At 39.7% G+C, this 27,523-nt stretch overlaps 1 protein-coding gene across 2 annotated transcripts in view; it reads right to left on the reverse strand.

The window, feature by feature from the left end:
- Positions 1-27,523, reverse strand: part of PLD5 (phospholipase D family member 5) — a 427,217-nt gene that overhangs the window by 347,987 nt on the left and 51,707 nt on the right. The window lies entirely within an intron of this gene.

Here is a 27,523-nt window from a genome sequence, read left to right on the forward strand (position 1 = left end):
ACAATTAAAAAAGATATTCCTCTTAGAAGGACATTTAATCAGTCAGGACTAAGAACTACCTTTTAAAAGCTCAAACCACTTCCATAAATAGCTAACATTTTATGTGATACTTCATTTAAAATGACATAGTATGGCAGACATCAAGGCTAGATCAAAACCAGAATTTACATACTTCTTTTATACCTCCTGATCTCTCCTCAAGCAGATTTGTTTTCCTCTGCTGAGTGACACGCAGATTGAAGGACTTCCTGGGAAGAGAATTCAAATGTATTTATTACTAGTGATGGTTTAGTTGCTAAGTCATATCTGACTCTTGCAACTCCATGGACTGTAGCCTGCCAGGCTACAGGGAAATCCATGGGATTTCCCAGGCAAGAATATAGGAGTGGGTTGCCACTTCCTCCTCTAGAGGATCTTCCCAACCCAGGGATCAAATCTGGGTCTCTTGCATTGCAAGTGGATTCTTTACGGACTGAGCCACCAGGGAAGCCCATTAGTGAGGTTCACACAAATATAGGCATGTGTGAAAACCTGGTGTACCATATGTGGGAGGAGAAAGAGAAGAAATACTTTAAGGATGAGAAACCCCTGAGAAAGTTATTCTACCTACGGCCACAGAGAGAAAGGCAGTGCTGCAGTGCATATTACATGGTAGTTGTTGGCTGAACCATATATGAACATGGTGTTCCTTACTAATTGTGTGCATGTTAAGGAGAGAGTAGGGAAGTTGCAGATCAGTAAACCTTCCCTCCTATACTCTGCACAACTTTTGGACTAACAACATGTTATAGGACCATTCTAAAACAAGAAGAAGGAGCAGTGCAGAGAAAAAATGGCCCAGGAACTTTGAGAAAGTATATATGATGCACTAATATCTCCCTGGAGCACTGAGTTCTACCCACAGTTGAGCAGAAAAATAAAATGTCATCCTAGACAGGATCATAGCAGCTCAGTGGGGAGGGGCTTGGCAGCAGGGGTAGAGCTCAAGCAGCAGAGCACTATGGACTGTCCAGGCTGGGCAACAGTGCAGGTATAGCATCAGTCAACAGTCATGAGAATGGCAAGTGGCAGGGCTGGCGAACGCACCAGGTCATCAGGTTTAGGACAAGTAAAGAATTGTGCAGATACAAATGGTAGCCCAAGTGGAACACTAAGGATAGCCTGGAGCTAGGAGGCAGCAATATGAATTCAATCTTGGAAAGATCTCTAAGAACTGCACCTCAAGTGCCTTTGTTGTTTCGAAGCTTAGTCCTGTCTGACTCTGTGATGCTATGGACTGCAGCACACCAGGCTCCTCTGTCCTTCACTATCTTCCACAGTTTGTTCAAACTGATGTCCATTGAGTCGGTGATGCAATCCAACCAACTCATCTCACCCCTTTATCTTCCCACCCTCAATCTTGTCCAGCATCAGGGTCTTTTCTGAAGAGTCAGCTCTTCACATCAGGTGGTCAAGGTATCTACTAAAAGATATGGGAAATGTTAAAACATGGTCTGAGTTCCTTCTGTCATGTAAAGGGAAAGGATAAAGCTCTAGACATTAAGTTTTAAATGTAAAAGTGTCCTTATTGATATCCACAGCTGGTGAGGTCTGGGAATATTTACTATGCAAAAGCTCTCATTAAGAATATATTCCTTAAAGCACATTTCACAGCATATATATATAAAGCAAGCCTGTAGAATGCCATTAAATCTGGGCACACTGCCAAATGGAGTATGTCAGAGAAAAGTGGGTCTGGAGATACTCAAGGGCAGTCAGAGCATTTTCTCTAATCGCCATTGATGGGTTCTCAAGAAGGCTCTGACCCCTAAACCCAATTCCCAGATGAAAGCTTTGTCTTAGAAGCTTTGCCTTCAGAAGCTCACTGCGCTCTGTTGTTATTTGGAGAAGAACACGCAGAACGAGGGCCCAGAAATTCGAAGACCTCTGGTAGTCTGGCTTAGTTCAGAGAATACAGAGCAAGCTAGTAGAAAAGGTACAGGAAGAGAAGACAGACAGTTGAGACCCTGGTCCCATTTCTGCCAGCAACAAACTGCTTGGCCTCACTCTCCAAATCTCAACTGCTTCTATCATAGAGCAGAATGTATATCTAACTTATTGACCAAACATGTGAGGACTGAATAAGAGAGCAGATGATTCCTGAAAAGGTACATGTCACATGTCAGCAGAAATAACAGGTATTATTTATCAAGTTCAATCACCTCTCAAGTTTCACTTATGCAAGGGAAACTTACTGTTTATTATGTTCTATGGATGGTTAGGAATTGGGGCACTGGGTAAGCCATAAAAAAAAAAAATTATAATCCACTGTTTTACAGAGATGCTCATGAAAAAAGACTATATTACAATGAAAAATTACTATAAATAAGGTATAAGGTATAAATAAGAAATAAGGTATCAGAAATACCAAAAGAGAAACTTTACTATAGCAATAGCAATATTTAAACCAATGTAAACAATGTAATAGTCCAACAATAAAAGTGTACTTAAATTACAGAACAATCATATGATAGAATACTAAATAGCCACTAAATAAAGGTTTTTATGAAGTTTAATAATATGAATAAATTTTAATGACAGTGTTAAATGAAAAAGTATATAAAAAAAAGTAGTAGTATATGCAGAATAAGACATATTCTGTTAAAATGAAATCCATGAAACCCTCTCTTCTGGCTCTAATGAATTACTGTACCAGACTAGCTCCCCCACTGTTAATAGTTAGAAAATGGGCAAAAACATAAAACTTATTTTCAGACATTAGACTATAGGCAGCACAAAAAGTGAAACAAGAAGTACAGGAGGTCCAATATCAATTATGAAAATTAATTATCTTTTCATATACAATCGACACTTGTATACAGACAACAACTGTCAGTTGGAATGAAAAACTAATACAATTAAAAACACAACTTGGAGGACCACTGAAACATACACTATTTAGGATAAATTTAACAAGCTATACATAAGACTGGTTCATAAAAACTAAAAAAAAAAATCTGAAAGAACAAATCTAAATAAATACAGAAATATATTATGCTGATAGATTAGAGTGGATATTGTTAGTATTTCAATTCTCCCTCTATTACTCTATAGATTCAATGTAATTCTAAAAAAAAAAAAATCACAGAAGATTTTTTTTTTGTAGAAATTAACAAACTGATTCTAAACTACATATATAATGAAAATGACCTAGAATGGCTAAAATAACCTTGAAGATGAGAACACAGATATAAAATTTATGCAACCAGGTGTTAAGACTTATGATAAAACTGCATTAATCAAGACAGTGTGGTATTGGCATAAGGTCAGCATATAGATCAGTGAGACAGGATAGAGAGCCCAGGAATAATGTAACACAAAAACAGTCAACTGATTTTTTAAAAATAGTGCCAAGACAAATCCATGGAGTATGCTGCTGCTAAGTCGCTTCAGTCGTGTCCGACTCTGTGTGACCCCATAGACGGCAGCCCATCAGGCTCTGCCATCCCTGGGATTCTCCAGGCAAGAACTCTGGAGTGGGTTGCCATTTCCTTCTCCAATGCAGGAAAGTGAAAAGTGAAAGTGAAGTCACTCAGTTGTGTCTGACTCTTCACGACCCCATGGACTACAGCCCACCAGGCTCCTCTGTCCATGGGATTTTCCAGGCAAGAGTACTGGAGTGGGGTGCAATTGCCTTCTCCATGGAGTATAGATAACTCTTTTACAAGGTGGTGCTGGAGTAAATAGATAGCATATTGAAAGAAAAAAAAAACCTAGCTTTGACCCCTATTCCATATCATGTACAAAAATTAACTCTAGGTGAATTAAGAACTTATGTCTAAGAGCTAAATTCCAAAACCTCTAGATGAAAACACTGAAGATAATCCCTAGAACTCTGAGGTAGGCAAACATTTCTTAGGAGGCAAACAGCATTAACCACACACAAAAAAAAAGAGGCTAGGTTGGATGTCATCAAAAATAGAAAACTGCTGGTCTACAAAATGCAGCATTAAGAAAATGAATACAGAAACCATAAATTAGGAAAAAAACATCTGCACTGCAGATACATAGCAAAAGATTTCTAGAAGTCTTTAAATATAGAAAGAGATCTTAAAATTAATAAGACACGCATAAAATACGTGAGAAAGATCTTAACAGACATTTCAAGAAAGTATACAAGATTGGTTGTTTAAAGGTTTTTGACATCATTACTAATTAAGAAAATGCAAATTAAAATCACAATGATATGCAACTATACACTTATTCAGTTCAGTTCAGTTCAGTCGCTCAGTCGTGTCTGACTTATTAGGATGTCTTAAATTAATAAAGACTGAAACTACTACATTAGGAAGGATGTTCAGTTCAGTTCAGTTCAGTCTCTCAGTCACGTCCAGCTCTTTGCGACCCCATGGACTGCAGCATGTCAGCCTTTCCTGTCCATCACCAAACTCCCAGAACTTGCTAAAACTTAAGTCCATTGAGTCGGTGATGTCATCCAACAATCTCAAGCTCTGTTGTCCCCTTCTCCTGCCTTCAATCTTGCAGGAACAGTATGAAAAGGCAAGATGTGGAAAAAATAAAATTTCCACACTGACAGAGTGTAAAATCACTTTGAAAAATAGTTTGGCTTTATTTTTCAGTAAAATAAATGTCCACTTAGCACACAAACCCAGAGAAGGCAATGGCACCCCACTCCAGTACTCTTGCCTGGAAAGTCCCATGGATGGAGGAGTCTGGTAGGCTACGGTCCATGGGGTCGCTAAGAGTCGGACACGACTGATCGACTTCACTTTCACTGTTCACTTTCATGCATTGGAGAAGGAAATGGCAACCCACTCCAGTGTTTTTGCCTGGAGAATCCCAGGGGCGGGGGAGCCTGGTGGGCTGACATCTATCGGGTCGCACAGAGTCGGACACGACTGAAGTGACTTAGCAGTAGCAGTAGCACACAAACCAGCCATTCTAATTCTAGGTGTTTACCTAGGAGAAATAAAAATACGTGTCCATAAAAAGACTATTACATGAATGACCATAACAGTTTTTTAAATTAATTTATTTATTTTAATAGGAGGCTAATTACTTTACAATATTGTAGTGGTTTTTGCCATACATTCACATCAATCAGCCATGGATGTACATGTGTTCCCCATCCTGAACCCCCATCCCATCCCTCAGAGTCATTCCAGTGCTCTGGCCCTGGGCACCCTGTCTCATGCATCAAACCTGGACTGGTGATCTATTTCACGTATGGTAATATACATGTTTCAATGCTATTCTCTTAAATCATCCCACCCTTGCCTTCTCCCACAGAGTCCAAGTCTCTTTTTTACATCTGTGTCTCTTTTGCTGTCTTGCATATAGCGTCATCGTTACCAACTGTCTAAATTCCATGCTGCTGCTGCTGCTAAGTCACTTCAGTCATGTCCAACTCTGTGCGACCCCAGAGACGGCAGCCCACCAGGCTCCCCCGCCCCTGGGATTCTCCAGGTAAGAACACTGGAGTGGGTTGCCATTTCCTTCTCCAATGCATGAAAGTGAAAAGTGAAAGTGAAGTCACTCAGTGGTGCCCAACTCCTAGCGACCCCATGGACTGCAGCCTAGCAGGCTCCTCCGTCCATGCGATTTTCCAGGCAAGAGTATTAGAGTGGGGTGCCATTGCCTTCTCCGCTAAATTCCATATATATGCATTAATATACTGTATTGGTGTTTTTCTTTCTGACTTACTTCACTCTGTATAATAGGCTCCAGTTTCATCCACCTCATTAGAACTGATTCAAATGCATTCTTTTTAATAGCTGAGTAATATTCCATTGTGTATATGTACCACAGCTTTCTTATCCATTTGTCTGCTGATGGACATCTAGGCTGCTTCCATGTCCTGGCTATTGTAAACAGTGCTGCAATGAACATTAGTCTCTTTCAATTCTGGTTTCCTTGGTGGATATGCCCAGCAGTGGGATTGCTAGGTTGTATGATTTCGAGTTTTTTAAGGAATCTCCACACTGTTCTCCATAGTGGCTGTACTAGTTTGCATTCCCACCAACAGTGTAAGTTTTATTCACAATTGCCAATAAATAATAGAAATGGGTAAATATAAGTAAAATGTAATATACTCATACCAGAATATCAGAATACTCTGCTTGATAATACTCCTGAACAATAAAAAGAAATGAATTCCACATGCAAAAAAAAAAAAAAAAAAAGAATCTAGACACAGATTTTATACCTTTAACAAAAATTAACTTAAAATGAATAATAGCCCTAAATGTAAAACACAAAACTGCAAAACTCCTAAAAGGTAACACTGGAAAAAATCTAGGTGATTATGGTTTGGGAATGAGTTTTTATACACCACACCAAAGGCAAAATCTGTGTTAAGTACACTTTATTAAAAACTCCTGTGGAAAAATTCTTTAAGGTAACTAAAAAATAATCCATAGACTGAGGGAAAAATCTTTGTAAAAACATACCTGATGAAGAGCCAGTATGCAAAATATACCAAAGAATTCTTAAAACTTAACAATAAGAAAACAACCAATTTAAAAATGAGAAAAACAGGGAAGTGTGGCCAAGAAGACTCTGAGCTCACCTTCTCCCATAGGCACACTGAAATCACAAATATTTACAGAGAAGTTATCTATGAGAATGACCTAAGAACTAGCAGAAAAGATTTCCCACAACTAAAAATATAAAGAAGGAACCACAATGAGATGGATAGGAGTGGTACTGATGTAGTGCAGGCAAGATCCACCGTATACCCAGGTGGGCAATACACAAATGGGAGGATAATGATAACTGCAGAAGTTGTCCCCTCAAAGGGAGGGGTCCAGCCCCACAGTATGCTCTCCAGAGTTGGGCTGCTGCTCTGCGAGGACAAGGCTCCATGATCTGTGGTCCTGAAGGCAGCGAAGCTCATATATGAAAAAGCCAGAGGGCTGCAAGAAACAGAGACTCTGTCCTCAAAAGATGAACACAAAATCTCACATGCTCCAAGACCCACTGCTTAGCTAGTCATTTAAAATGAGTCCAGGTCACACTGATCTTGGAGAGCCTCCAGGAGAGGTAGAAGGCAACTGGGAATCTGCCTGAAGATACAGAGATACTGGTAGCAGCCATTTTACCCGGAGCTTGTTCTGCCATAAGGACCCTGGCACTGGGAAACATCCCTTTGGAGTTCTCCTTCCAGCCTATTAGTGTTAGGGACTTACCCACCCACCAGTCCATAAGTACCAGCCATCCTGGACCACCCAGCCAGCTGCTCAGGGACCTTACTCCATGGGCAGGCAGCCTCTGCATGAGTGAAGCACAGTCTGGCAGCCCACTGGGTTGACTACCAGTGCTGACTGATTACCAGCACCCCACAGTAGTCACCCACCACAAAAGAACAGTCCATGCATCCCACATAAGGGCTATCCCTAGAGAACATAGCCCTGGTAAGTGTGGGAGTTTTCTGAGTGAGAGTGTCAGAAAACAGAGGGCAACATGCTTCTATGTACCATGGTATATACCTCCCTCACAAGGACTCTACACCAATATCAACAAACTCTACCTAATATACAGAACTAAAAACAGAGAACTGGCTCCCAGGTGGTCCTAAGATGGCAGAGGAATAGGACAGGGAGACCACTTTCTCCCCCACAAATTCATCAAAAGAACATTTAAACGCTGAGTAAATTCCACAAAACAACTTCTGAATGCCGGCAGAGGACATCAGGTACCCAGAAAAGCAGCCCATTGTCTTCAAAAGGAGGTAGGAAAAAATATAAAAGACAAAAAATAGAGACAAAAGAGGTAGGGATGGAGCTCCATCCCGGGAAGGGAGTCTTAAAAACAAAGAAGTTTCCAAACACCAGGAAACACTCTCACTGCCGAGTCTGTGGCGAGCCCTGAAAGCACAGAGGGCAACATAACAGGGAGGAAAAATAAACAGATAATTAAAACCCACAGATTATGAGCCCAACGGTAACTCCCCCAGCGGAGAAGCAGCGCAGATGCCTGCGCCCGCCACTAGCAAGCAGGGACTGGGCAGGGAGATGCGGGCTATATGGCTTAGAGTAAGGACCAGGCCTGAACGCCCCAAAGGCAATCTAAGGAAACTAACTCGGGCTATCAAACCAGACTTTGGGATAGCTACTACCCGCAAAGCCAGCCCTAACCTAAGACACTGCCAGGCCCACACACAGAACAAAGGACTGAACAGAGATACCCGGCTGCAGACCATCCCCCTCTGGTGACAGGCAGCCAGAGCCAGAAGGGGGCAATCGCAGCCCCAGAGAGACATTATCTACCAAACTGCAAGCAGGCTTCTTTGCTAACTAAGACTTCTTGGGGTTCTGGACAGTCAATATCCGCCTGAGAAGGTGGGCCAGTTGTACACCCAGAAAACCGAGCGGCAGGGACAGGGGAGGCGATAAGTCGCACCGACCGTGCTCGCCAAACACCTCATCACCTGAGCTGCTCGGATCTGGGGAGGGCAAAAACACAGGCCCAACCGAGTCTGCACCTCTGAGGACTACCCAAGTGCCTGAACCTGAGTGGCTTAGACCTGGGAGGTGCATGCAGCCCAGGGCCAGCCTTGGACAGTTCCCAGTGGAGCAACCTAGAGCCTGAGCAGTGTGGACAGGGAGGGTACACGCACCGTGAGCGGGGGCAGGCCCAGTGTGGCTGAGACACTGCAAGCACAAGCCAGTGTTATTTGTTTGCAGCGTCCCTCCCTCCCCACAGCGCGACTGAACAAGTGAGCCTAAAAGAAAAGTGTCCACCACCACCCGCTTTGTGTCAGGGCAGAAATCAGACACTGAAGAGACCAGCAAACAGAAGAAGCTAAAACAGAGGGAACCACCTTGGAAGTGACAGGTGCAATAGATTAAAACCCTGTCGTTAGTACCAACTACATAGGAAGGGGCCTATAGATCTTGAGAAATATAAGCTGGACTAAGGAACTATCCAAAAATGAACTGATCCCACAATACCCACAACACCACCAAAGAAGGTCCTAGATATATTTTTACTATTTTTATGATCATTCTTTTTTTAATTTTTTTTAATTTTTAGGTCCTCTATTACTCCTTTAATTTTCACTTTTATAACCTACTATTACTTTACAAAAAAAGACCCTATTTTTCAAAAGCAAACTTCATATATATATATGTATATATATATATATTTTATAATTTTTGTGACTGTTTTTTTTTTTCTTTTTTTTTTCTTCTTTTCTTTAATATTGTATTTTTGAAATTCCAGACTCTACTCTAGATTTTTAATCTGTGCTTTTTGGTATTTGTTATCAATTTTGTACCTTTAAGAACCCAATCTTCAGTACCCATTTTTACTTGGGAGTGAGATTACTGGCTTGATTGCTCTCTCCCCCTTTGGACTCTCCTTTTTCTCCACCAGCTCGCCTCTGTCTCCTCCCTACCCCCTCTCTTCTCTACCCAACTCTGTGAATCTCTGTGTGTTCCATATGGTGGAGAATACTTAGGGAACTGATTACTGGCTGGATCTGTCTCTCTCCTTCTTATTCCCCCCTTTTATCCTCCTGGCCACCTCTGTCTCCTTCCTCCCTCTTCTCTTCTCTGTATAACTCCATGAACATCTCTGAGCGGTCCAGTTGTGGAGTGCACATAAGGAAGTGATTACTGGCTAGCTTGCTCTCTCCTCTACTGATTCCACTTCATCTTATTCGGGTCACCTCTAACAACCTCCTCCCTCTTCTCTTCTCCATGTAATGCTGTGAACCTCTCTGGGTGTCCCTCACTGTGGAGAAACTTTTCATCTTTAACCTAGATGTTTTATCAACGGTGCTGTATAGAAGAAGTCTTGAGACTACTGTAAGAATAAGACTGAAAACCAGAAGCAGGAGGCCTAAGTCCAACCCTGAGAACACCAGAGAACTCCTGACTCCAGGGAATATTAATTGATAGGAGCTCATCAAACGCCTCCATACCTACACTGAAACCAAGCACCACCCAAAGGCCAACAAGTACCAGAGCAAGACATACTACACAAATTCTCCAGCAACACAGGAACACAGCCCTGAGCTCCAATATACAGGCTGCCCAAAGTTACTCCAAAACCATTGACATCTCATAACTCATTACTGGACACTTCTTTGCACTCCAGAGAGAAAAAATCCAGCTCCACCCACCAGATCACCGACACAGCTTCCCTAACCAAGATACCTTGACAAGCCACCTGTACAATCTCACCCACTGTGAGGAAACTCCACAATAAAGAGAACTCCACAAACTGCCAGAATACATAAAGGCCACCCCAAACTCAGCAATATAAACAAGATGAAGAGACAGAGGAATACCCAGCAGGTAAAGGAACAGGATAAATGCCCACCAAACCAAACAAAAGAGGAAGAGATAGGGAATCTACCTGATAAAGAATTCTGAATAATGATAGTGAAAATGATCCAAAATCTTGAAATCAAAATGGAATCACAGATAAATAGCCGGGAGACAAGGATTGAGAAGATGAAATAAAGGTTTAACAAGGACCTAGAAGAAATAAAAAACAGTCAATATATAATGAATAATGCAATAAATGAGATCAAAAACACTTTGGAGGCAACAAATAGTAGAATAACAGAGGCAGAAGATAGGATTAGTGAATTAGAAGATAGAATGGTAGAAATAAATGAATCAGAGAGGAAAAAAGAAAAATGAATTAAAAGAAATGAGGACAATCTCAGAGACCTCCAGGACAGTGTTAAATGCCCCAACATTCGAATCATAGGAGTCCCAGAAGAAGAAGACAAAAAGAAAGACCATGAGAAAATACTTGAAGAGATAATCATTGAAAACTTCCCTAAAATGGGGAAGGAAATAATCACCCAGTCCAAGAAACCCAGAGAGTCCCAAACAGGATAAACCCAAGGCGAAACACCCCAAGACACATATTAATCAAATTAACAAAGATCAAACACAAAGAACAAATATTAAAAGCAGAAAGGGAAAAACAACAAATAACACACAAGGGGATTCCCATAAGGATAACAGCTGATCTTTCAATAGAAACTCTTCAGGCCAGGAGGGAATGGCAAGACACACTTAAAGTGATGAAAGAAAATAACCTACAGCCCAGATTACTGTACCCAGCAAGGATCTCATTCAAATATGAAGGAGAAATCAAAAGCTTTACAGACAAGCAAAAGCTGAGAGAATTCAGCACCACCAAACCAGCTCTCCAACAAATGCTAAAGGATATTCTCTAGACAGGAAACACTAAAGGGTATACAAACTCGAACCCAAAACAATAAATGGCAACGGGATCATACTTATCAATAATTACCTTAAACATAAATGGGTTGAATGCCCCAACCAAAAGACAAAGACTGGCTGAATGGATACAAAAACAAGACCCCTATATATGTTGTCTACAAGAGACCCACCTCAAAACAGAGGACACATACAGACTGAAAGTGAAGGGCTGAAAAAAGATTTTCCATGCAAATAGAGACCAAAAGAAGCAGGAGTAGCAATACTCATATCAGATAAAATAGACTTTAAAACAAAGGTTATGAAAAGAGACAAGAAGGACACTACATAATGATCAACGTATCAATCCAAGAAGAAGATATAACAATTATCAATATATATGGAGATATATATATATATATATATATATATATATATATGTGAGCACCGCAATATGTAAGACAAATGCTAACAAGTATGAAAGGGGAAATTAACAATAACACAATAATAGTGGGAGACTTTAATACCCCATTGACACCTATGGATAGATCAATTAAACAGAAAATTAACAAGGAAACACAAACTTTAAATGATACAATAGACCAGTTAGACCTAATTGATATCTATAGGATATTTCACCCCAAAACAATGAATTTCACCTTTTTCTTAAGTGCACACGGAACCTTCTCCAGGATAGATCACATCCTAGGCCATAAATCTAGCCTTGGTAAATACAAAAAAACTGAAATCATTCCAAGCATCTTTTCTGACCACAATGCAGTAAGATTAGATCTCAATTACAGCAGAAAAACTATTAAAAATTCCAACATATGGAGGCTGAACAACACGCTGCTGAATAACCAACAAATCACAGAAGTAATCAAAAAGAAATCAAAATATGCATAGAAACTAATGAAAATGAAAACACAACAACCCAAAACTTGTGGGAGACTGTAAAAGCAGTGCTAAGGGGTAAGTTCATAGCAATATAGGCATAGCTCAAGCAACAAGAAAAAAGTCAAATACATAACCTAACTCTACACCTAAAGCAACTAGAAAAGGAAGAAATGAAGAACCCCAGGGTTAGTAGAAGGAAAGGAATCTTAAAAATTAGGGCAGAAATAAATTCAAAAGAAACAAAAGAGACCATAGCAAAAATCAACAAAGCTGGTTCTTTGAAAGGATAAATAAAATTGACAAACCATTAGCCAGACTCATCAAGAAACAAAGGGAGAAAAATCAAATCAATAAAATTAGAAATGAAAATGGAGAGATCACAACAGACAACACAGAAATACAAAGGATCATAAGAGACTACTATCAGCAATTATATGCCAATAAAATGGACAATGTGGAAGAAATGGACAAATTCTTAGAAAAGTACAACTTTCCAAAACTGAACTAGGAAGAAATAGAAAATCTTAACAGACCCATCACAAGCATGGAAATTGAAACTGTAGTCAGAAATCTTCCAGCCAACAAAAGCCCAGGTCCAGACGGCTTCACAGCTGAATTCTAACAAAAATTTAGAGAAGAGCTAACACCTATCCTACTCAAACTCTTCCAGAAAACTGCAGAGGAAGGTAAACTTCCAAACTCATTCTATGAGGCCGCCATCACCCTAATACCAAAACTTGACAAAGATGCCACAAAAAAAGAAAACTATAGGCCAATATCACTGATGAACATAGATGCAAAAATACTTAACAAAAAATTCTAGCAATCAGAATCCAACAACACATTAAAAAGATCATACACCATGACCAAGTGGGCTTTATCCCAGGGATGCAAGGATTCTTCAATATCTGCAAATCAATCAATGTAATACACCACATTAACAAATTGAAAAATAAAAGCCATATGATTATCTCAATAGATGCAGAGAAAGCCTTTGACAAAATTTAACATTCATTTATGATAAAAACTCTCCAGAAAGCAGGAATAGAAGGAACATACCTCAACATAATAAAAGCTATACATGACAAACCCACAGTAAACATTATCCTCAATGGTGAAAAATTGAAAGCATTTCCCCTACAGTCAGGAACAAGACAAGGGTGCCCACTTTCACCACTACTATTCAACATAGTTTTGGAAGTTTTGGCCACAGCAATCAGAGCAGAAAAAGAAATACAAGGAATCCAAATTGGAAAAGAAGAAGTAAAACTCTCACTGTTTGCAGATAACATGATCCTCTACATAGAAAACCCTAAGACTCCACCAGAAAATTACTAGAGCTAATCAATGAATATAATAAAGTTGCAGGATATAAAATCAACACACAGAAATCCCTTGCATTCCTATACACTAATAATGAGAAAATAGAAAATTAAGGAAACAATTGCATTCACCATTGCAATGAAAAGAATAAAATACTTAGGAATATATCTACCTAAAGAAACAAAAGACCCATATATAGAAACTATAAAACACTGGTGAAAGACATCAAGTTCAGTCGCTCAGTCATGTCTGACTCTTTGCAACCCCATGAATCGCAGCACGCCAGGCCTCCCTGTCCATCACCAACTCCCGGAATTCACTCAGACTCACGTCCATCGAGTCAGTGATGCCATCCAGCCATCTCATCCACTGTCATCCCCTTCTCCTACTGCCCCCAATCCCTCCCAGCATCAGAGTCTTTTCCAATAGGTCAACTCTTCGCATGAGGTGGCCAAAGTACTGGAGTTTCAGCTTTAGCATCATTCCTTCCAAAGAAATCCCAGGGCTGATCTCCTTCAGAATGGACTGGTCGGATCTCCTTGCAGTCCAAGGGACTCTCAAGAGTCTTCTCCAATACCACAGTTCAAAAGCATCAATTCTTCAGTGCTCAGCCTTCTTCAAAGAGGATACTAATAGATGGAGAAATATACTGTGTTCATGGATCGGAAGAATCAATATAGTGAAAATGAGTATACTACCCAAAGCAATCTATAGATTCAATGCAATCCCTATCAAGCTACCAATGGTATTTTTCACAGAGCTAGAACAAATAATTTCACAATTTGTATGGAAATACAAAAAACCTCGAATAGCCAAAGCAATCTTGAGAAAGAAGAATGGAACTGGAGGAATCAACCTGCCTGACTTCAGGCTCTACTACAAAGCCACAGTCATCAAGACAGTATGGTACTGGCACAAAGACAGAAATATAGATCAATGGAACAAAATAGAAAGCCCAGAGATAAATCCACGCACATATGGACACCTTATCTTTGACAAAGGAGGCAAGAATATACAATGGATTAAAGACAGTCTCTTTAACAAGCGGTGCTGGGAAAACTGGTCAACCACTTGTAAAAGAATGAAACTAGAACACTTTCTAATACCATACACAAAAATAAACTCAAAATGGATTAAAGATCTAAACGTAAGACCAGAAACTATAAAACTCCTAGATGAGAACATAGGCAAAACACTCTCTGACATAAATCACAGCAGGATCCTCTATGGCCCACCTCCCAGAATATTGGAAATAAAAGCAAAAATAAACAAATGGCACCTAATTAAAATTAAAAGCTTCTGCACAACAAAGGAAACTATAAGCAAGGTGAAAAGACAGCCTTCAGAATGGGAGAAAATAATAGCAAATGAAGCAAGTGACAAACAACTAATCTCAAAAATATACAAGCAACTCCTGGAGGTCAATATCGGAAAAATAAATGACCCAATCAAAAAATGGGCCAAAGAACTAAACAGACATTTTTCCAAAGAAGACATACACATGGCTAACAAACACATGAAAAGATGCTCAACATCATTCATTATCAGAGAAATGCAAATCAAAACCACAATGAGGTACCATTTCACACCAGTCAGAATGGCTGCGATCCAAAAGTTTACAAACAATAAATGTTGGAGAGGGTGTAGAGAAAAGGGAACCCTCTTACACTGTTGGTAGGAATGCAAACTAGTACAGCCACTATGGAGAACAGTGTGGAGAGTCCTTAAAAAACTGGAAATAGAACTGCCTTATGACCCAGCAATCCCACTGCTGGGCGCACACACCGAGGAAACCAGAATTGAAAGAGACACATGTACCCCAGTGTTCATCGTAGCACTGTTTATAACAGCCAGGACATGGAAGCAACCTCGATGTCCATCAGCAGATGAATGGATAAGAAAGCTGTGGTACATATACACAATGGAGTATTACTCAGCCATTAAAAAGAATACATTTGAATCAGTTCTAATGAGGTGGATGAAACTGGAGCCTATTATACAGAGTGAGTAAGCCAGAAAGAAAAACTCCAATACAGTATACTAACACATATATATGGAATTTAGAAAGATGGTAACGATAACCCTGTATGCGAGACAGCAAAAGAGACACAGATGTATAGAACAGTCTTTTGGACTCTGTGGGAGAGGGCGAGGGTGGGATGATTTGGGAGAATGGCATTGAAACATGTATAATATCATATATGAAATGAATCACCAGTCCAAGTTCGATGCATGAGGCTGGTGAACTGGGAAGACCCAGGGGAGGGAGAAGGGAGTGGGGTTCAGGATGGGGAACACATGTATACCTGTGGCAGATTCATATTGATGTATGGCAAAACCAATACAATATTGTAAAGTAACCTCCAATTAAAATAAATAAATTTATATTAAAAAAAAAGAGAATTGGACAAAATAAGGTGACAAAGGAATACGTACCAAAGAAAAGACCAAGATTAAACCACAAAAGAACTAAGTGAAGGTGATATGAACAGTCTATCCAAAAATAGGTCAAGGTAATGAACACAGAGGTACTTATTGTACTCAGGAGCTTCCCTGGTGGCTCAAGGGTAAAGAATCTGTCTGTCAATGCAGGAGATGTAGGTTTGATCTCTGGGTCAGGAAGATCTCCTGGAGAAGGAAATGGCAACCCACTTATGTATTCTTGCCTGGGAAATCCCATGGACAGAGAAGCCTGGCAGGGCTACAGTCCATAGGGATCACAAAACAGTTGGGCATGACTTAGCAACTAAATAACAATATACTCAGGAGAAGAATAGATGAACACACTGACAAGTTTAACAAAGAGAAACTACAAAGAAAAAAAAAAAAGAGAGCTGAAGAATTAAATAACAAGAAGAAATCAAGCATAGTTTAGATAACACAGGAGCAAATCTCTAAACAAGAAGACTAACTAGTAGACATCAGTGACAGAACAGAAAAAAAGAAAAATAATTTAAAAAATAAGGATAACTAAAATACCTCTCAGACAACATGAAGCATACTAACATCTACATTATAGGGGTCTGAGAAGGAGAAGAGAGAGAAAAAGGAGCAGAGAACGTATTTAAAGATATAATAGCTGAAAACTTCCCTAACCTGAGAAAGGAAACAGATATCTAGGTCCAGAAGCAATGAAAGCCCAACACAAGATGAACCCAAAGAGATCCACACCAAGAAATATTGCAATTAAAATGGCAAAAATTAAAAACAGATAATCTTAAAAGCAGCAAGAAACAGCAACCAGTTACATGCAAGGAAACTCCTAGAGTATTATCAGTTTACTTTTTAGCAGAAACTTCTAAGGCCAGAAGGGAATTGCATGGTATATTTAAAGCAATTAAAGGGGGAAAAAAAAAAAGACTACAAGCCTATCATTCTGATTGTAAGAAGAGATAAAATGTTTTACAGATACATGAAAGAGAAAAGTTTAGCAACTCTAAATTGGCTTTATAAGAAACGTTAAAAGGACTTTCTAAGAGGGAAAGAAAAGTCCACAGCTAAAAATATGAAAACTGTGAAAGAAAAACTCTCATAAGTAAAGGCAAATACACTGCATTTAGAACAGTAGATCCACCATTTATAAAACAAGTGAGAAGGTTAAAAGATGAAAGTAGTAAAACCATTTGTTTCCACAATAGATAGTTAAGGGATACACAAAGCAAAGAAATGCAAAATATGATGTCAAAATACTAAATGGTAGAGAGGGAGAAAAAATGCAGGACTGTCAGAAATCGTTCAAACTTAAAAGATCAGCAACTTAAATACACACTGACACACACATACTCAGGTATATACTTACTGCTGTTTTGCTCATTATTTTTTAGTTGTTTTTGTTCTTTTTTTTCCTTTCTTCCTTTGCTCTCTTTTCTTGTGATTTAATGACTGTCTTTATTGTTATGGGCTTACCTTGTGGCTCAGCTGGTAAAGAATCTGCCTGCAGTGTGGGAGACCTGAGTTCAATCCCTGAGTTAGGAAGATCCCCTGGAGAAGGGAAAGGCTACCCACTCCAGTATTCTGGCCTGAAGAGTTCCATAGACTGTATAGTCCATGGGGTCACAAAGAGTTGGACATGACTGAGCAACTTTCACTTTTTATTGTCATATTTAGATTCCTTTTTTTTAATGTGTGTGTATATAGATTCTTGATTTGTGGTTACCAGTTCAGTTCAGTCACTCAGTCGTGTCCGACTCTTTGCAACCCATGAATCACAGCACGCCAGGCCTCCCTGTCCATCATCAACTCCCGCAGTTCACTCAAACTCATGTACATCAAGTTGGTGATGCCATCCAGCCATCTCATCCTCTGTCGTCCCCTTCTCCTCCTGCCCCCAATCCCTCCCAGCATCAGGGTCTTTTCCAATGAGTCAACTCTTTGCACGAGGTGGCCAAAGTATTGGAGTTTCAGCATTAGCATCAGTCCTTCTAATGAACACCCAGGACTGATCTCCTTTAGAACGGACTGGTTGGATGTCCTTGCAGTCCAAGGGACTCTCAAGAGTCTTCTCCAACACCACAGTTTAAAAGCATCAATTCTTTGGTACTCAGCTTTCTTCACAGTCCAACTCTCACATCCGTACACGACCACTGGAAAAACCATAGCCTCGACTAGACAGACATTTATTGGCAAAGAGGTTCATATATAACAACATATATGTGAGCAAAGGAAGAAAGGAAAAGAACTACAAAAACAACTCAAAACAATGAACAAAATGGCAATAAGTATATACCTAGCAATAAATACTTTAAATGTAAAGTAATCTAATAAAGAATAAATATTACAATCAAAGGAAATAAGGAAGGAGAGAAGGAAGGAGGGAAGAGAGACAGAGACAGGACTAGATATAAGTTGCAATAAAATATTAGTAATGATCATTTTAGAAAATGAGACTGTATTAATAGGTACTTCTTATTTCCTTCTTAATATGTTTCTGTATTTCTATTCTTTAATATTAAGTATTATTCTATTTGTAATAAAAATATTATATTAAAAACAATACCCACAACACTGTAAGAAGAAAGAAAGGAAGACTAGGAAGGAGGGAAAGGAAGGCTAGCTAGAAGTAGAAGTTTGTAGTGAAGAAAAATCAAAGAAATACTTACAGAGGAGGATATATTCATACTGAGTCTTAAAAGAATCAACAGAATTTCACAGGATTTCGCAAAGCCTAGAAGAGAGAGGGGATCAACTCAAGCAGAAGAAACAGCTTCTGCAGAAGTTTGTGTGGAAAAAGCACTGGTAATATACAGAAATAAACTTTCTCAAGACAGAATATTTAAGTTGTAATTTAGAGGACAAAGCTTCTGACACCAGATTTTTTTTTTTTTTTTTTAAACAGAGAAAGTGTCCACCCAAGTCTGGTATTTCAGAGACCTCTGATTCAGAATGCTTTCAGGGGTTCACTACAATGACTGAGGTCACCTCTGCAAGAAGACCCATCCGCAGCTTCCTCTGCACAAGGGGAGTGGGACATCAGAGAGTTCTGATGCTCACCACCGACAAAGGAGAGGCATGGCCCCAGAAACGGTCTCTGGCTAGGCCTGGGTCTTACAATGACTCTATACCATCTGTTCCCAAAATTTCACTTCTTACCTCAAGGTTTTTATGTATCCATTTGTAATAAACACAGAAAGTCAAAATCAGTAAGCTATTTGTTTCATAGCTCTTTAGAGACCACTGCTTTGCTAACATGAACCAAATACCATTTTATTCTTGTGCTGCAATTGTGTGTATACATATAAATTCTCTTTCAATCTTTGTTTTAAACATAAAATTTCAAAACTATAACCTGAATACAGGATTAATAATCTATGACCTTCAATTTTGTATAGTTATACTTTCTCTTAATAATATATATTTTCTTCCTTTAATAGCCTAAGTTCCTCCCTGGCCAGATCCAACAGTTCATTTATTACTTTAACTTTATTACTAAAACATCCAATATCAGGACTACACAGCAATGCTTCAACCGTGGTAACTCTCTGCTTAGAACCCACATCTCCTTTATAGAATCTTTTCACTGCTCATGTCCTCATTAATCTTGAAGTTCTCAATATCCGTCAAAAGCAGCTCACCAAACCTACTGCTATTTAGTGCCCTTAGGAACAGTGCTTCTCAAACTCAATGTGCTCTCAAACTACCCTGCAATCCTGGTGACTGCAGAATCTTACTCAGTAAACTAGCGTGAGTGCCTTTAAGTACAAGATCCCAGGGGATGCTTGTGCTGCTAGGCTGTGGACCAAACTTTGAGTAACAAGGCTTAATGGAAGCTTCCTGAATACCAAGCTTTGGACTTTTCCTATATACATACCTTTGGGACATGGCAATCTCTTACCTTCAGAAACATTTTATTCCCTTGACCTTGGTTAAGAGATTTTTCAGGCTAAGTGCATCTAAATTATATTCCTAATTCTTACTAGTAGGTAATCATGCATGCTTAAAATTTCCTAGTATCTTCCTTATCCTTCGTATTCTTTCATTTTCATATTTTAGTTCAGGAGGCTTACAAATAGCACCTTCTTTCTGTGTATTAGATCTTCCAAATTCACACTTATTAATCCTTCCATGTCTCCTAAGATTTAAAATTTTCCTTTCTTATTTGTAAATCATGATTCTAAATGAGAAAATTCAAAATACAGTCCCTGCTCTTTTCCATACCATTTATAGATAGATAGGTAGGTATGTAGATAGGTATGTAGGTAGACGGGCTTCCTGGTAGCTCACCAGGTAAAGAATCTTCCTGTAATGCAGAAGACCCCTGGTCGATTCCTGGGTCAGGAAGATTCCCTGGAGAAGGGATAGGCTACCCACTCCAGTATTCTTGGGCTTCCCTGGTAGCTCAGACAGTAAAGAATCCACCTGTAATGTGAGAGACCTGGGTTTGATCCTTGGGTTGGAAGGTTCCCTGGAGGAAGGCATAGCAACCCATTCGAGTATTCTTGCCTGGAGAATCCCATGGACAGAGGAGCCTGGTGGGCTACTGTCCATGGGGTTGCAAAGAGTCAGACACAATTGAGCAACTAAGCACAGCACAGTACAGATAGGTAGATATAGGTAGAGATACATAGATATATAATATATGCACACACTGACCTACTTAAGAAATAAATAAAACTCAGAGATCATCAAACCTTGAGAAGACAAACACTGGATATGGTCTAACTTCACTGCTCATAATGAATTGTAAAACACCGGGAATATAGCCAGGATTTTTTTAACAACTGTAAATGGAAAGTAACCTTTAAAAACTGAATAAAATTTTTTAAATGTTTACAAATAAATAAAACATTTTTAAAATAATCTAAAAAAATTTTTAAAGTAGTAATCCTGTATCATATTTAAACAGTTTAGCTATTAAATCATTCCATGAATTGGGCTGATTCCCACAAAAAATTTCCAGATAGCCCATTGTTTTATTTTGCTCTCAACCTCCTCTGGTCTAATTTGCTAGCTTTATGCAGCCTCATTCTTTCTCCTGAAATTCTGCCTTTGAGGTTTTATAAACCCCATTCTGTGGTTTATACCTTCAAGTTATGGGCTTCCCTGGTATCTCAGCCAAAAAAGAAACCACCTACAATTCAGGAGACCCGAGTTTGTCCCCTGGGTTGGGAACATTCCCTGGAGAAGGGAGTGGCTACCCACTAAAGTATTCTTTCCTGGAGAATCCCATGGACAGAAGAGCCTGGCGGGCTACAGTCCATGGGGTCACAGAGAGTTGGACAAGACTGAGTGACTAAGCACATACATAATTGGTGAGCCAGTGCTTCCCTTGATGATAACCAGACTCTGTCTCCATGAAACTGTTGGAGTAAATTTCCATGCACATGCTTAATATCTGGCTTATTTATACCTTCCCTTTCTACTCCATTCATATTGATTTGCAATTACCAAAATTTTATGACCTTTGGAGTACACAACTCTAAAGAGTTCTCACAGGCTTGAAAATCACAGTCCTTCTCTTTGCTAGTCACTATCATTTTTATCTGTGAAGGCAATATATCAGGCTCAATAAGTCTATTTCTTATTATCTAATATTCTATTGATTTTCAACATACTGTACAGTATCTTACAAGGATATCTATATCAGGGCATAAAGCTGAGAAATCTATGAGCACCCTCACTCCCCATTACTTGGTCTCTCCTACTAAGCAGCAACATGAACACACAGTATAGCAACAGTATATATAATATAGTAATCCAATCTATCTGATGAATTTGCAAGACGGTCTACATGTTTACCATGTGCCTTAGTCAGTTTGGGTTGCTTTAACAGAATATCAAAGGTTAGATCATCAATCTCATGTTTAAAGAAAAAGTAATTCCATTCATGTGGCTCATTGACCTAATCAACCCCAAAGGCCAAACCATTACATTTGGGGTTAGGATTTCAGCAGATGAATTTTGGAAGGGAAACAAAGATCCTGCCCATTACACTATATGTATGACAAGAGAAAAACACAAGAAACAAACCTGATCTATACAGATTTATAGCTCAAGCTCACAAGAAAAACAAGTTATAAATACTGACTTGTATTTCTTCAATTCTTACTGTCTTAGAATACCTCATTGTTATCTTTATGATTCAAAAATGTTAACAATTTTCTAAATTTTATACAGAACATCCTACCAGTTTATCATTACTGTCATACCTATTTTGACCCTGGCCACACCCCCACACTCTTCCTGAAATGAGAGAGAAGAGCAACCTATGGACTTGATTAGGAAAAAGTTGGGGAACTCAACAGGGATAAAGGGGTTGGGTCTGCCTGTTTGCTGAAGTTCAAATCCAAAGTCAAAAGTGCAGAGGATATATAGCAAACCTTCTACTTTGGTTCAAGCATCACCTTGCAAAGGTTGGAACAGAAAAAGAGAAGTCAGCATAGGGTCACATTTCTGGACAGTGTCAGTTCTAAGGGTGAGGCAGAAATTCTCAGATAGTGGGATGGGCAGGTCCAGAACAAAGGAGACACCTTAGGCAGGGAGGACTGACAGAAACCAGGCAAGAGGAGTCAGACTCCCTTCCCATCTCCAAAGCCTGAGGCTGCCACAGGGCCACCAGAGGTGGTTGGAGAGAGGATGGGCCAGTCTGAGAAAGTTGACCCAGGGAGCTTCCAGGATGGGCCACAGGAGAGCCCAGAGCTCACTGCTCTCAGCCCCACACACTCCCTCTGAGGCCTGCAGCACAGGACAGTTATAGACTATCCACTCTCATCCTCCCCACATGGCAGGGAGGAGTTCCTGGCTACAGTGCAAGGTAGGGCATCAGCTCCTGGGAGCCAGATCTTGGAGCATCGTTCCAGCAGGAAGAGACCCACAGTGCTAAGTATTTTAAAGAATATCCCCCATGACTCCCTTCTTAGCATTCTCAACTGCACAAATCTCTTCTCATAGTTAAGCTCTGCCAAAAGGGACTCAAGCAATGAGTTATTCTAACAATGGGAACCTGCTGTATAGCACAGAGAACTCAGCTTGATGCTCAGTGATGATATAGATGGGTGGGATGGGGGAGGGGGAGTAGGACGGCGGTCCAAGAGGGAGGGGATATATGTATACATATAGCTGATTCACTTTGTCATACAGCAGAAACTAACACAACATTGTAAAGCAAATATGCATGTGTGCATGCTTAGTCACTCAATCCTGTCCAACTCTTTGCAACCCCATGGACTACAGACCACCAGGCTCCTCTGTTCATGGGATTCTCCAGGCAAGAATACTGAAATGGGTTGCCATGCCTTCTTTCAAGGGATCTTCCCAACCCAGAGATCGAACCAGGTCTCCCACACTGCAGGCAAATTTTTTACCATCTGAGCCACCAGGGAAGCCCAAGAATACTGGAGTGGGTAGCCTATCCCTTCTCCAGGGGATCTTCCTGACCTAGGAATCAACCCCAGGTCTCCTGCATTGCAGGTGGATTCTTTACCAGCTGAGCTACCAAGGAAGCCCAAAGCAATTATACTCCAATTAAAAAAGAGTATTCTCAACATTAAAAGGAAAAAAAATGTGTCTGTTAAGAGTATGCTCAAATATCTCAAAAAATCTTTTATTTCTCATCATATCTAATAATTACATTTGCCTTTGCAAATGCACATCCCCCTACTTCTTTCTCTTGGTTTTAAAGTTAAAAGTTCTTCTTGACATCTCTCCCTTTCCAGTTTTATCTCTGGCCAAATGACACTCCCAAACTCTTTCTACAGGTTATGAGAAAAGATGTGCGTCCTGTGCCCTGTAGAACCCTGCTGTGTACGCCAGGCACACTTAGACATGCGACAGCCCTATTTAAATGCTCCACAGATCTGCCTGAGCTACCAGGCACATGTGGATCCGCAGAAGCTTCCTTCTGCTTGCAGGTCACAACCTTTAAGCAGATGGTTCACCCCCATCTCTGCAGACATGGTTTCCCCACACTTTTGCCATCCCCTCTCCCTGCCCCAAGCCTGCCCCAATAACCAGAATTACTTAATCACTGAGTGAATGCTGAACCACACGCTTCCACGTCTCTGAACCAGCCTTTACGTAACAGAAATGCTGTGCTCTGGAGCTGTTCAGTGCATGCTACTTTACCCCTCAGCCAAGGTTTACTTTATGTTCCCAAATGACCATAAACTCTCCCAAACTCATTTCTGGCTTTCTCATCCATGGAATCTCAATAGCTGAAAAAGAACATCACCCCATCATCACCAAATTTATCTTTACAGGGGTTCTTATGTAATAATCTTAGTATATCTCAGGCTTCTATCTTTCTTTTTGTAAACTTTCCTTTCATTGGTCTATCTGAAAATCAGCTAACACAACCATATACCATAAATTTACTTAGGTTTTTTTTTTTTTCCTTTTTCCTTTATGAGTAAATAAATACAAGTTGCCCTTTCTTGCCTTCCTTATTTTTATTCCTCTGATCTTTTATGTTCAGTCCATTAACTCCTATTGAGCTGTGTTTTACTTCACAACTCTGGTAAGCTGGAAGTGAGAAAAGAGTCCCAGGATAAGGTGTCCGTCTTGTCAGCCCTCTTTTTCAGTTCCTTGCCACACTCTTGCTTTCCTGGGTTCCCCATGAACACTCCTGTTTTGTCCTATGTAATTTTCTTTCCTTTAATCATATCCTGCATTTGGTCCCCTAGTGCTGTCTCAAAAGTGAGAGCCTATGTTGTCGTCTAAGTGACCACATTCCTAAAAGGCAGCAGGAAACAGTGCTATTAGTCCATCTTACTCAGGGAATGTTAACACAGACCAAGTCACTTCACTGGGTCAAGCAGACAGCTCTGCCTCAGCTAAAACCTAGACACGGCAGGAATATTAATTATACGAACTGGTATTGCCTCTTACTCTAGAAGCGGGTACCAATATCTTGATTATCTAATATGGAAACCCAACTCCAGTCCCTGACTGTGACCTCAGCAGTTGCTCAAAAAATGCTCGTTCACCAGCATCCAGCACCCACAGACCCAGTGAGGAGGTCTTAGCTACTAACACCACTTCCTCTGGGAGTGGGGGTCCACTGAGTTTTTCCCAGGCACAGAAAAAGAAAAGTTTTAGAAGAACTGGATTTCAAACAAGTTCATGAATGAAAACATCAGTGAAGACATAAGCCTTAAGCCAGATCCTAGGGAGAAACAAATACAGATACAGCAATCCTAAAATTAGAAGGGAAATAATGTTTTCAGTATTACTGAGATGTTATTTTTACTTTAGCATGTCGTTAACATAATTTGTTACAGACATATTAGTGTTCAAGGGAAACTGCTGAATGAATAAATGAGTCAGAGAAGAAAATGAGATCCTACCCACAGGAGAAGAAGCCTAGAAGACAGAATGTGATTAGCTTGAGTCTCAATCTCTAATACTCATTGGTTTAAAATTAAATACATCTGGGGCTTTAATCTCATCTAGGGTTAAGACTTGTGACATATAGAACACTGATCTAAATCAACATTATTTTGATTATTTATTCAATTAGAAACTGTGAAAGTACCACACACATTATTTGTAATCAGGCCCCTATGGTAACGTAATGTGTTATTATAAACTAAAGATGAAATGTTAGCAGGAGGTCCTAATTTCCACATTTTGTCATGTTTTATGTTTAATTATAAAATTTAATATCCCCATTAATTTTTTAATCATATTGGTATAATGTTAAGAAATTATTACCAGAATTCACATTCAAATATTAATTTTGTTTTTGCAGTTATCAGTGAAGAGGAAGCAGTTCTCTTTAATGTGTCTATTGTACAGCCAGGGACACTTTTCAAACCACAATAACAGCTCAAAACACTGATTACATTCCAACAAAAAATATTTACAATGGGCAAAACAAGAGAACTAAATAACCTTGTGTGTGCATGCTCAGTTGCATCTGACTCTTCGCAACCCTATGGACTGTAGCTTATCAGCCTCCTCTGTCCATGGAATTTTCTAGGCAAGGATACTGAAATGGGTTGCCATTTCCTCCCCCAGGGGATCTTCCTGACCCAGAGATCAAACCCACTTCTCTTGCATTTCCTGCATTAGCAGGCAGATTCTTTACCACTGTGTCACTTGAGAAGCCTCCAAAATAAGGTTAATTCTCCTTTAAATTGCAAAAGAGAGATAAAGCCAGAAGAAGGAAAAAAAAAAAAAAACCTGTCTGGCTTGAATTTTTGCTCTCCTAAGACTGAAGACTGAAGGCAGCTTTGAAGAAAATAATGGTCCATACATTACTCTTAAGAAGGGCAGTTCAACTCCAGTAGGCACAGATTGACACTGTTTTCAATTATTTTTTTTTAATGGAGTTTTTTGCTATTTAATGTCATACAAGGTAAGGATTTAATAGCTTCTACTGCTGCCTTATCCAACATCACTTGGTTATGCTCCTATTGGCAGTTCATTTCTGGATATATTCGCTTTCTTTCACTTCATCAGACTTTGACATACTTTTTCTATTAATATAAAAAGAAATGACAGTTTAAGTGAAATGACAGTTTAAAAATTACCAACATCACTTAAAATTCTTTTTTCATTTTTTTCCCCATATATGCAACACATATATCAAAATAATTTATAAAAATAGTGTTTTGGGGACTTCCCTGGTGGTCCAGTGGCTAAGACTCTGAGCTCCCAATGTAGAGAGCCAGGGTTTGATCTCTAGTCAGGAAAATAGATCCATATATGGCAACTAAGAGTTCAGCTCAAGTGCTGAAACTAAAGATTTTACACGCCGCAACTAAGACCCAGAGCAGCCAAATAAATAAATATATTTTTTAAGTCGTATTTTAAGGGATAGCTAAAGAATCATGGACAGAGTGCTAGAACAGCTTTTAAAAGATTGTGGCACAGATTTCTAAGAATCTTCCAATAGCCGTTCTTTCTGAGAACCCCTAAATGTTAGCTGGTCATGTTGCCCAAAATAAGGCTTACCTGTGCTGGCTTCCCTTGCAGCTAGGTCCAGCATGTGGAAGGCTGCAGCATGTGGAAATGAGATGGTGCAACTTCTATGTTCTGTCCTTAAAGGGGAAAGGGGATGCCCCTTCTCCCCAGCCTCCATCCCAAGGCCGGCAAAGTGGGTGGGAAGGTAGGTGTTTCCTCTTGGACTCTGACAAGGAGGAAAATCAGAGTAGAAAACTGGGAAATGACTGTGTCCCATGGGGCTACAGCCTTCACACAAGCCCAAGAGCTTCCTACAACTGGACTTTCATGTAAGAAAAGCACTTACACGTAAGGACTTTCAAGTTCTACATTTTTAACAATTTGAGAACTCTGTTTCATGCAGCCAAAACTATATCTAATGCATAAAGGCATCACAGATGAAGAAACTGAGCTGGGACCCAGAGCTACCAATTTCACAAAATCCAGGGTTCTTTCATTTCTGCCAGACAAACTTACCTAACCCTGTCCCCATATTTTTAGAAACTATTCATAATATCTCAGGGCTTCCCAAATAGCTCAGCTGGTAAAGAATCTGCCTGCAATGCAGGAGACCTGGGTTCTATCCCTGGTATTTCATTAAAGTCCAGTTGAATCTCATTTTTCTTGCCTATACTCTTGCTAATAAAGGAGAAAATGATCTTCCAGATACAAGTGACATGAAAGTTGCTCAGTCGTGTCCAACTCTTTGTGACCCCATGGACTATACAGTCCATGGAATT

Source organism: Bos grunniens, chromosome 16 (assembly GCF_055505025.1).
Source record: "Bos grunniens cultivar Pamir isolate PY7600 chromosome 16, Bosgru_T2T1.0, whole genome shotgun sequence".
NCBI lineage: Eukaryota > Metazoa > Chordata > Mammalia > Artiodactyla > Bovidae > Bos > Bos grunniens.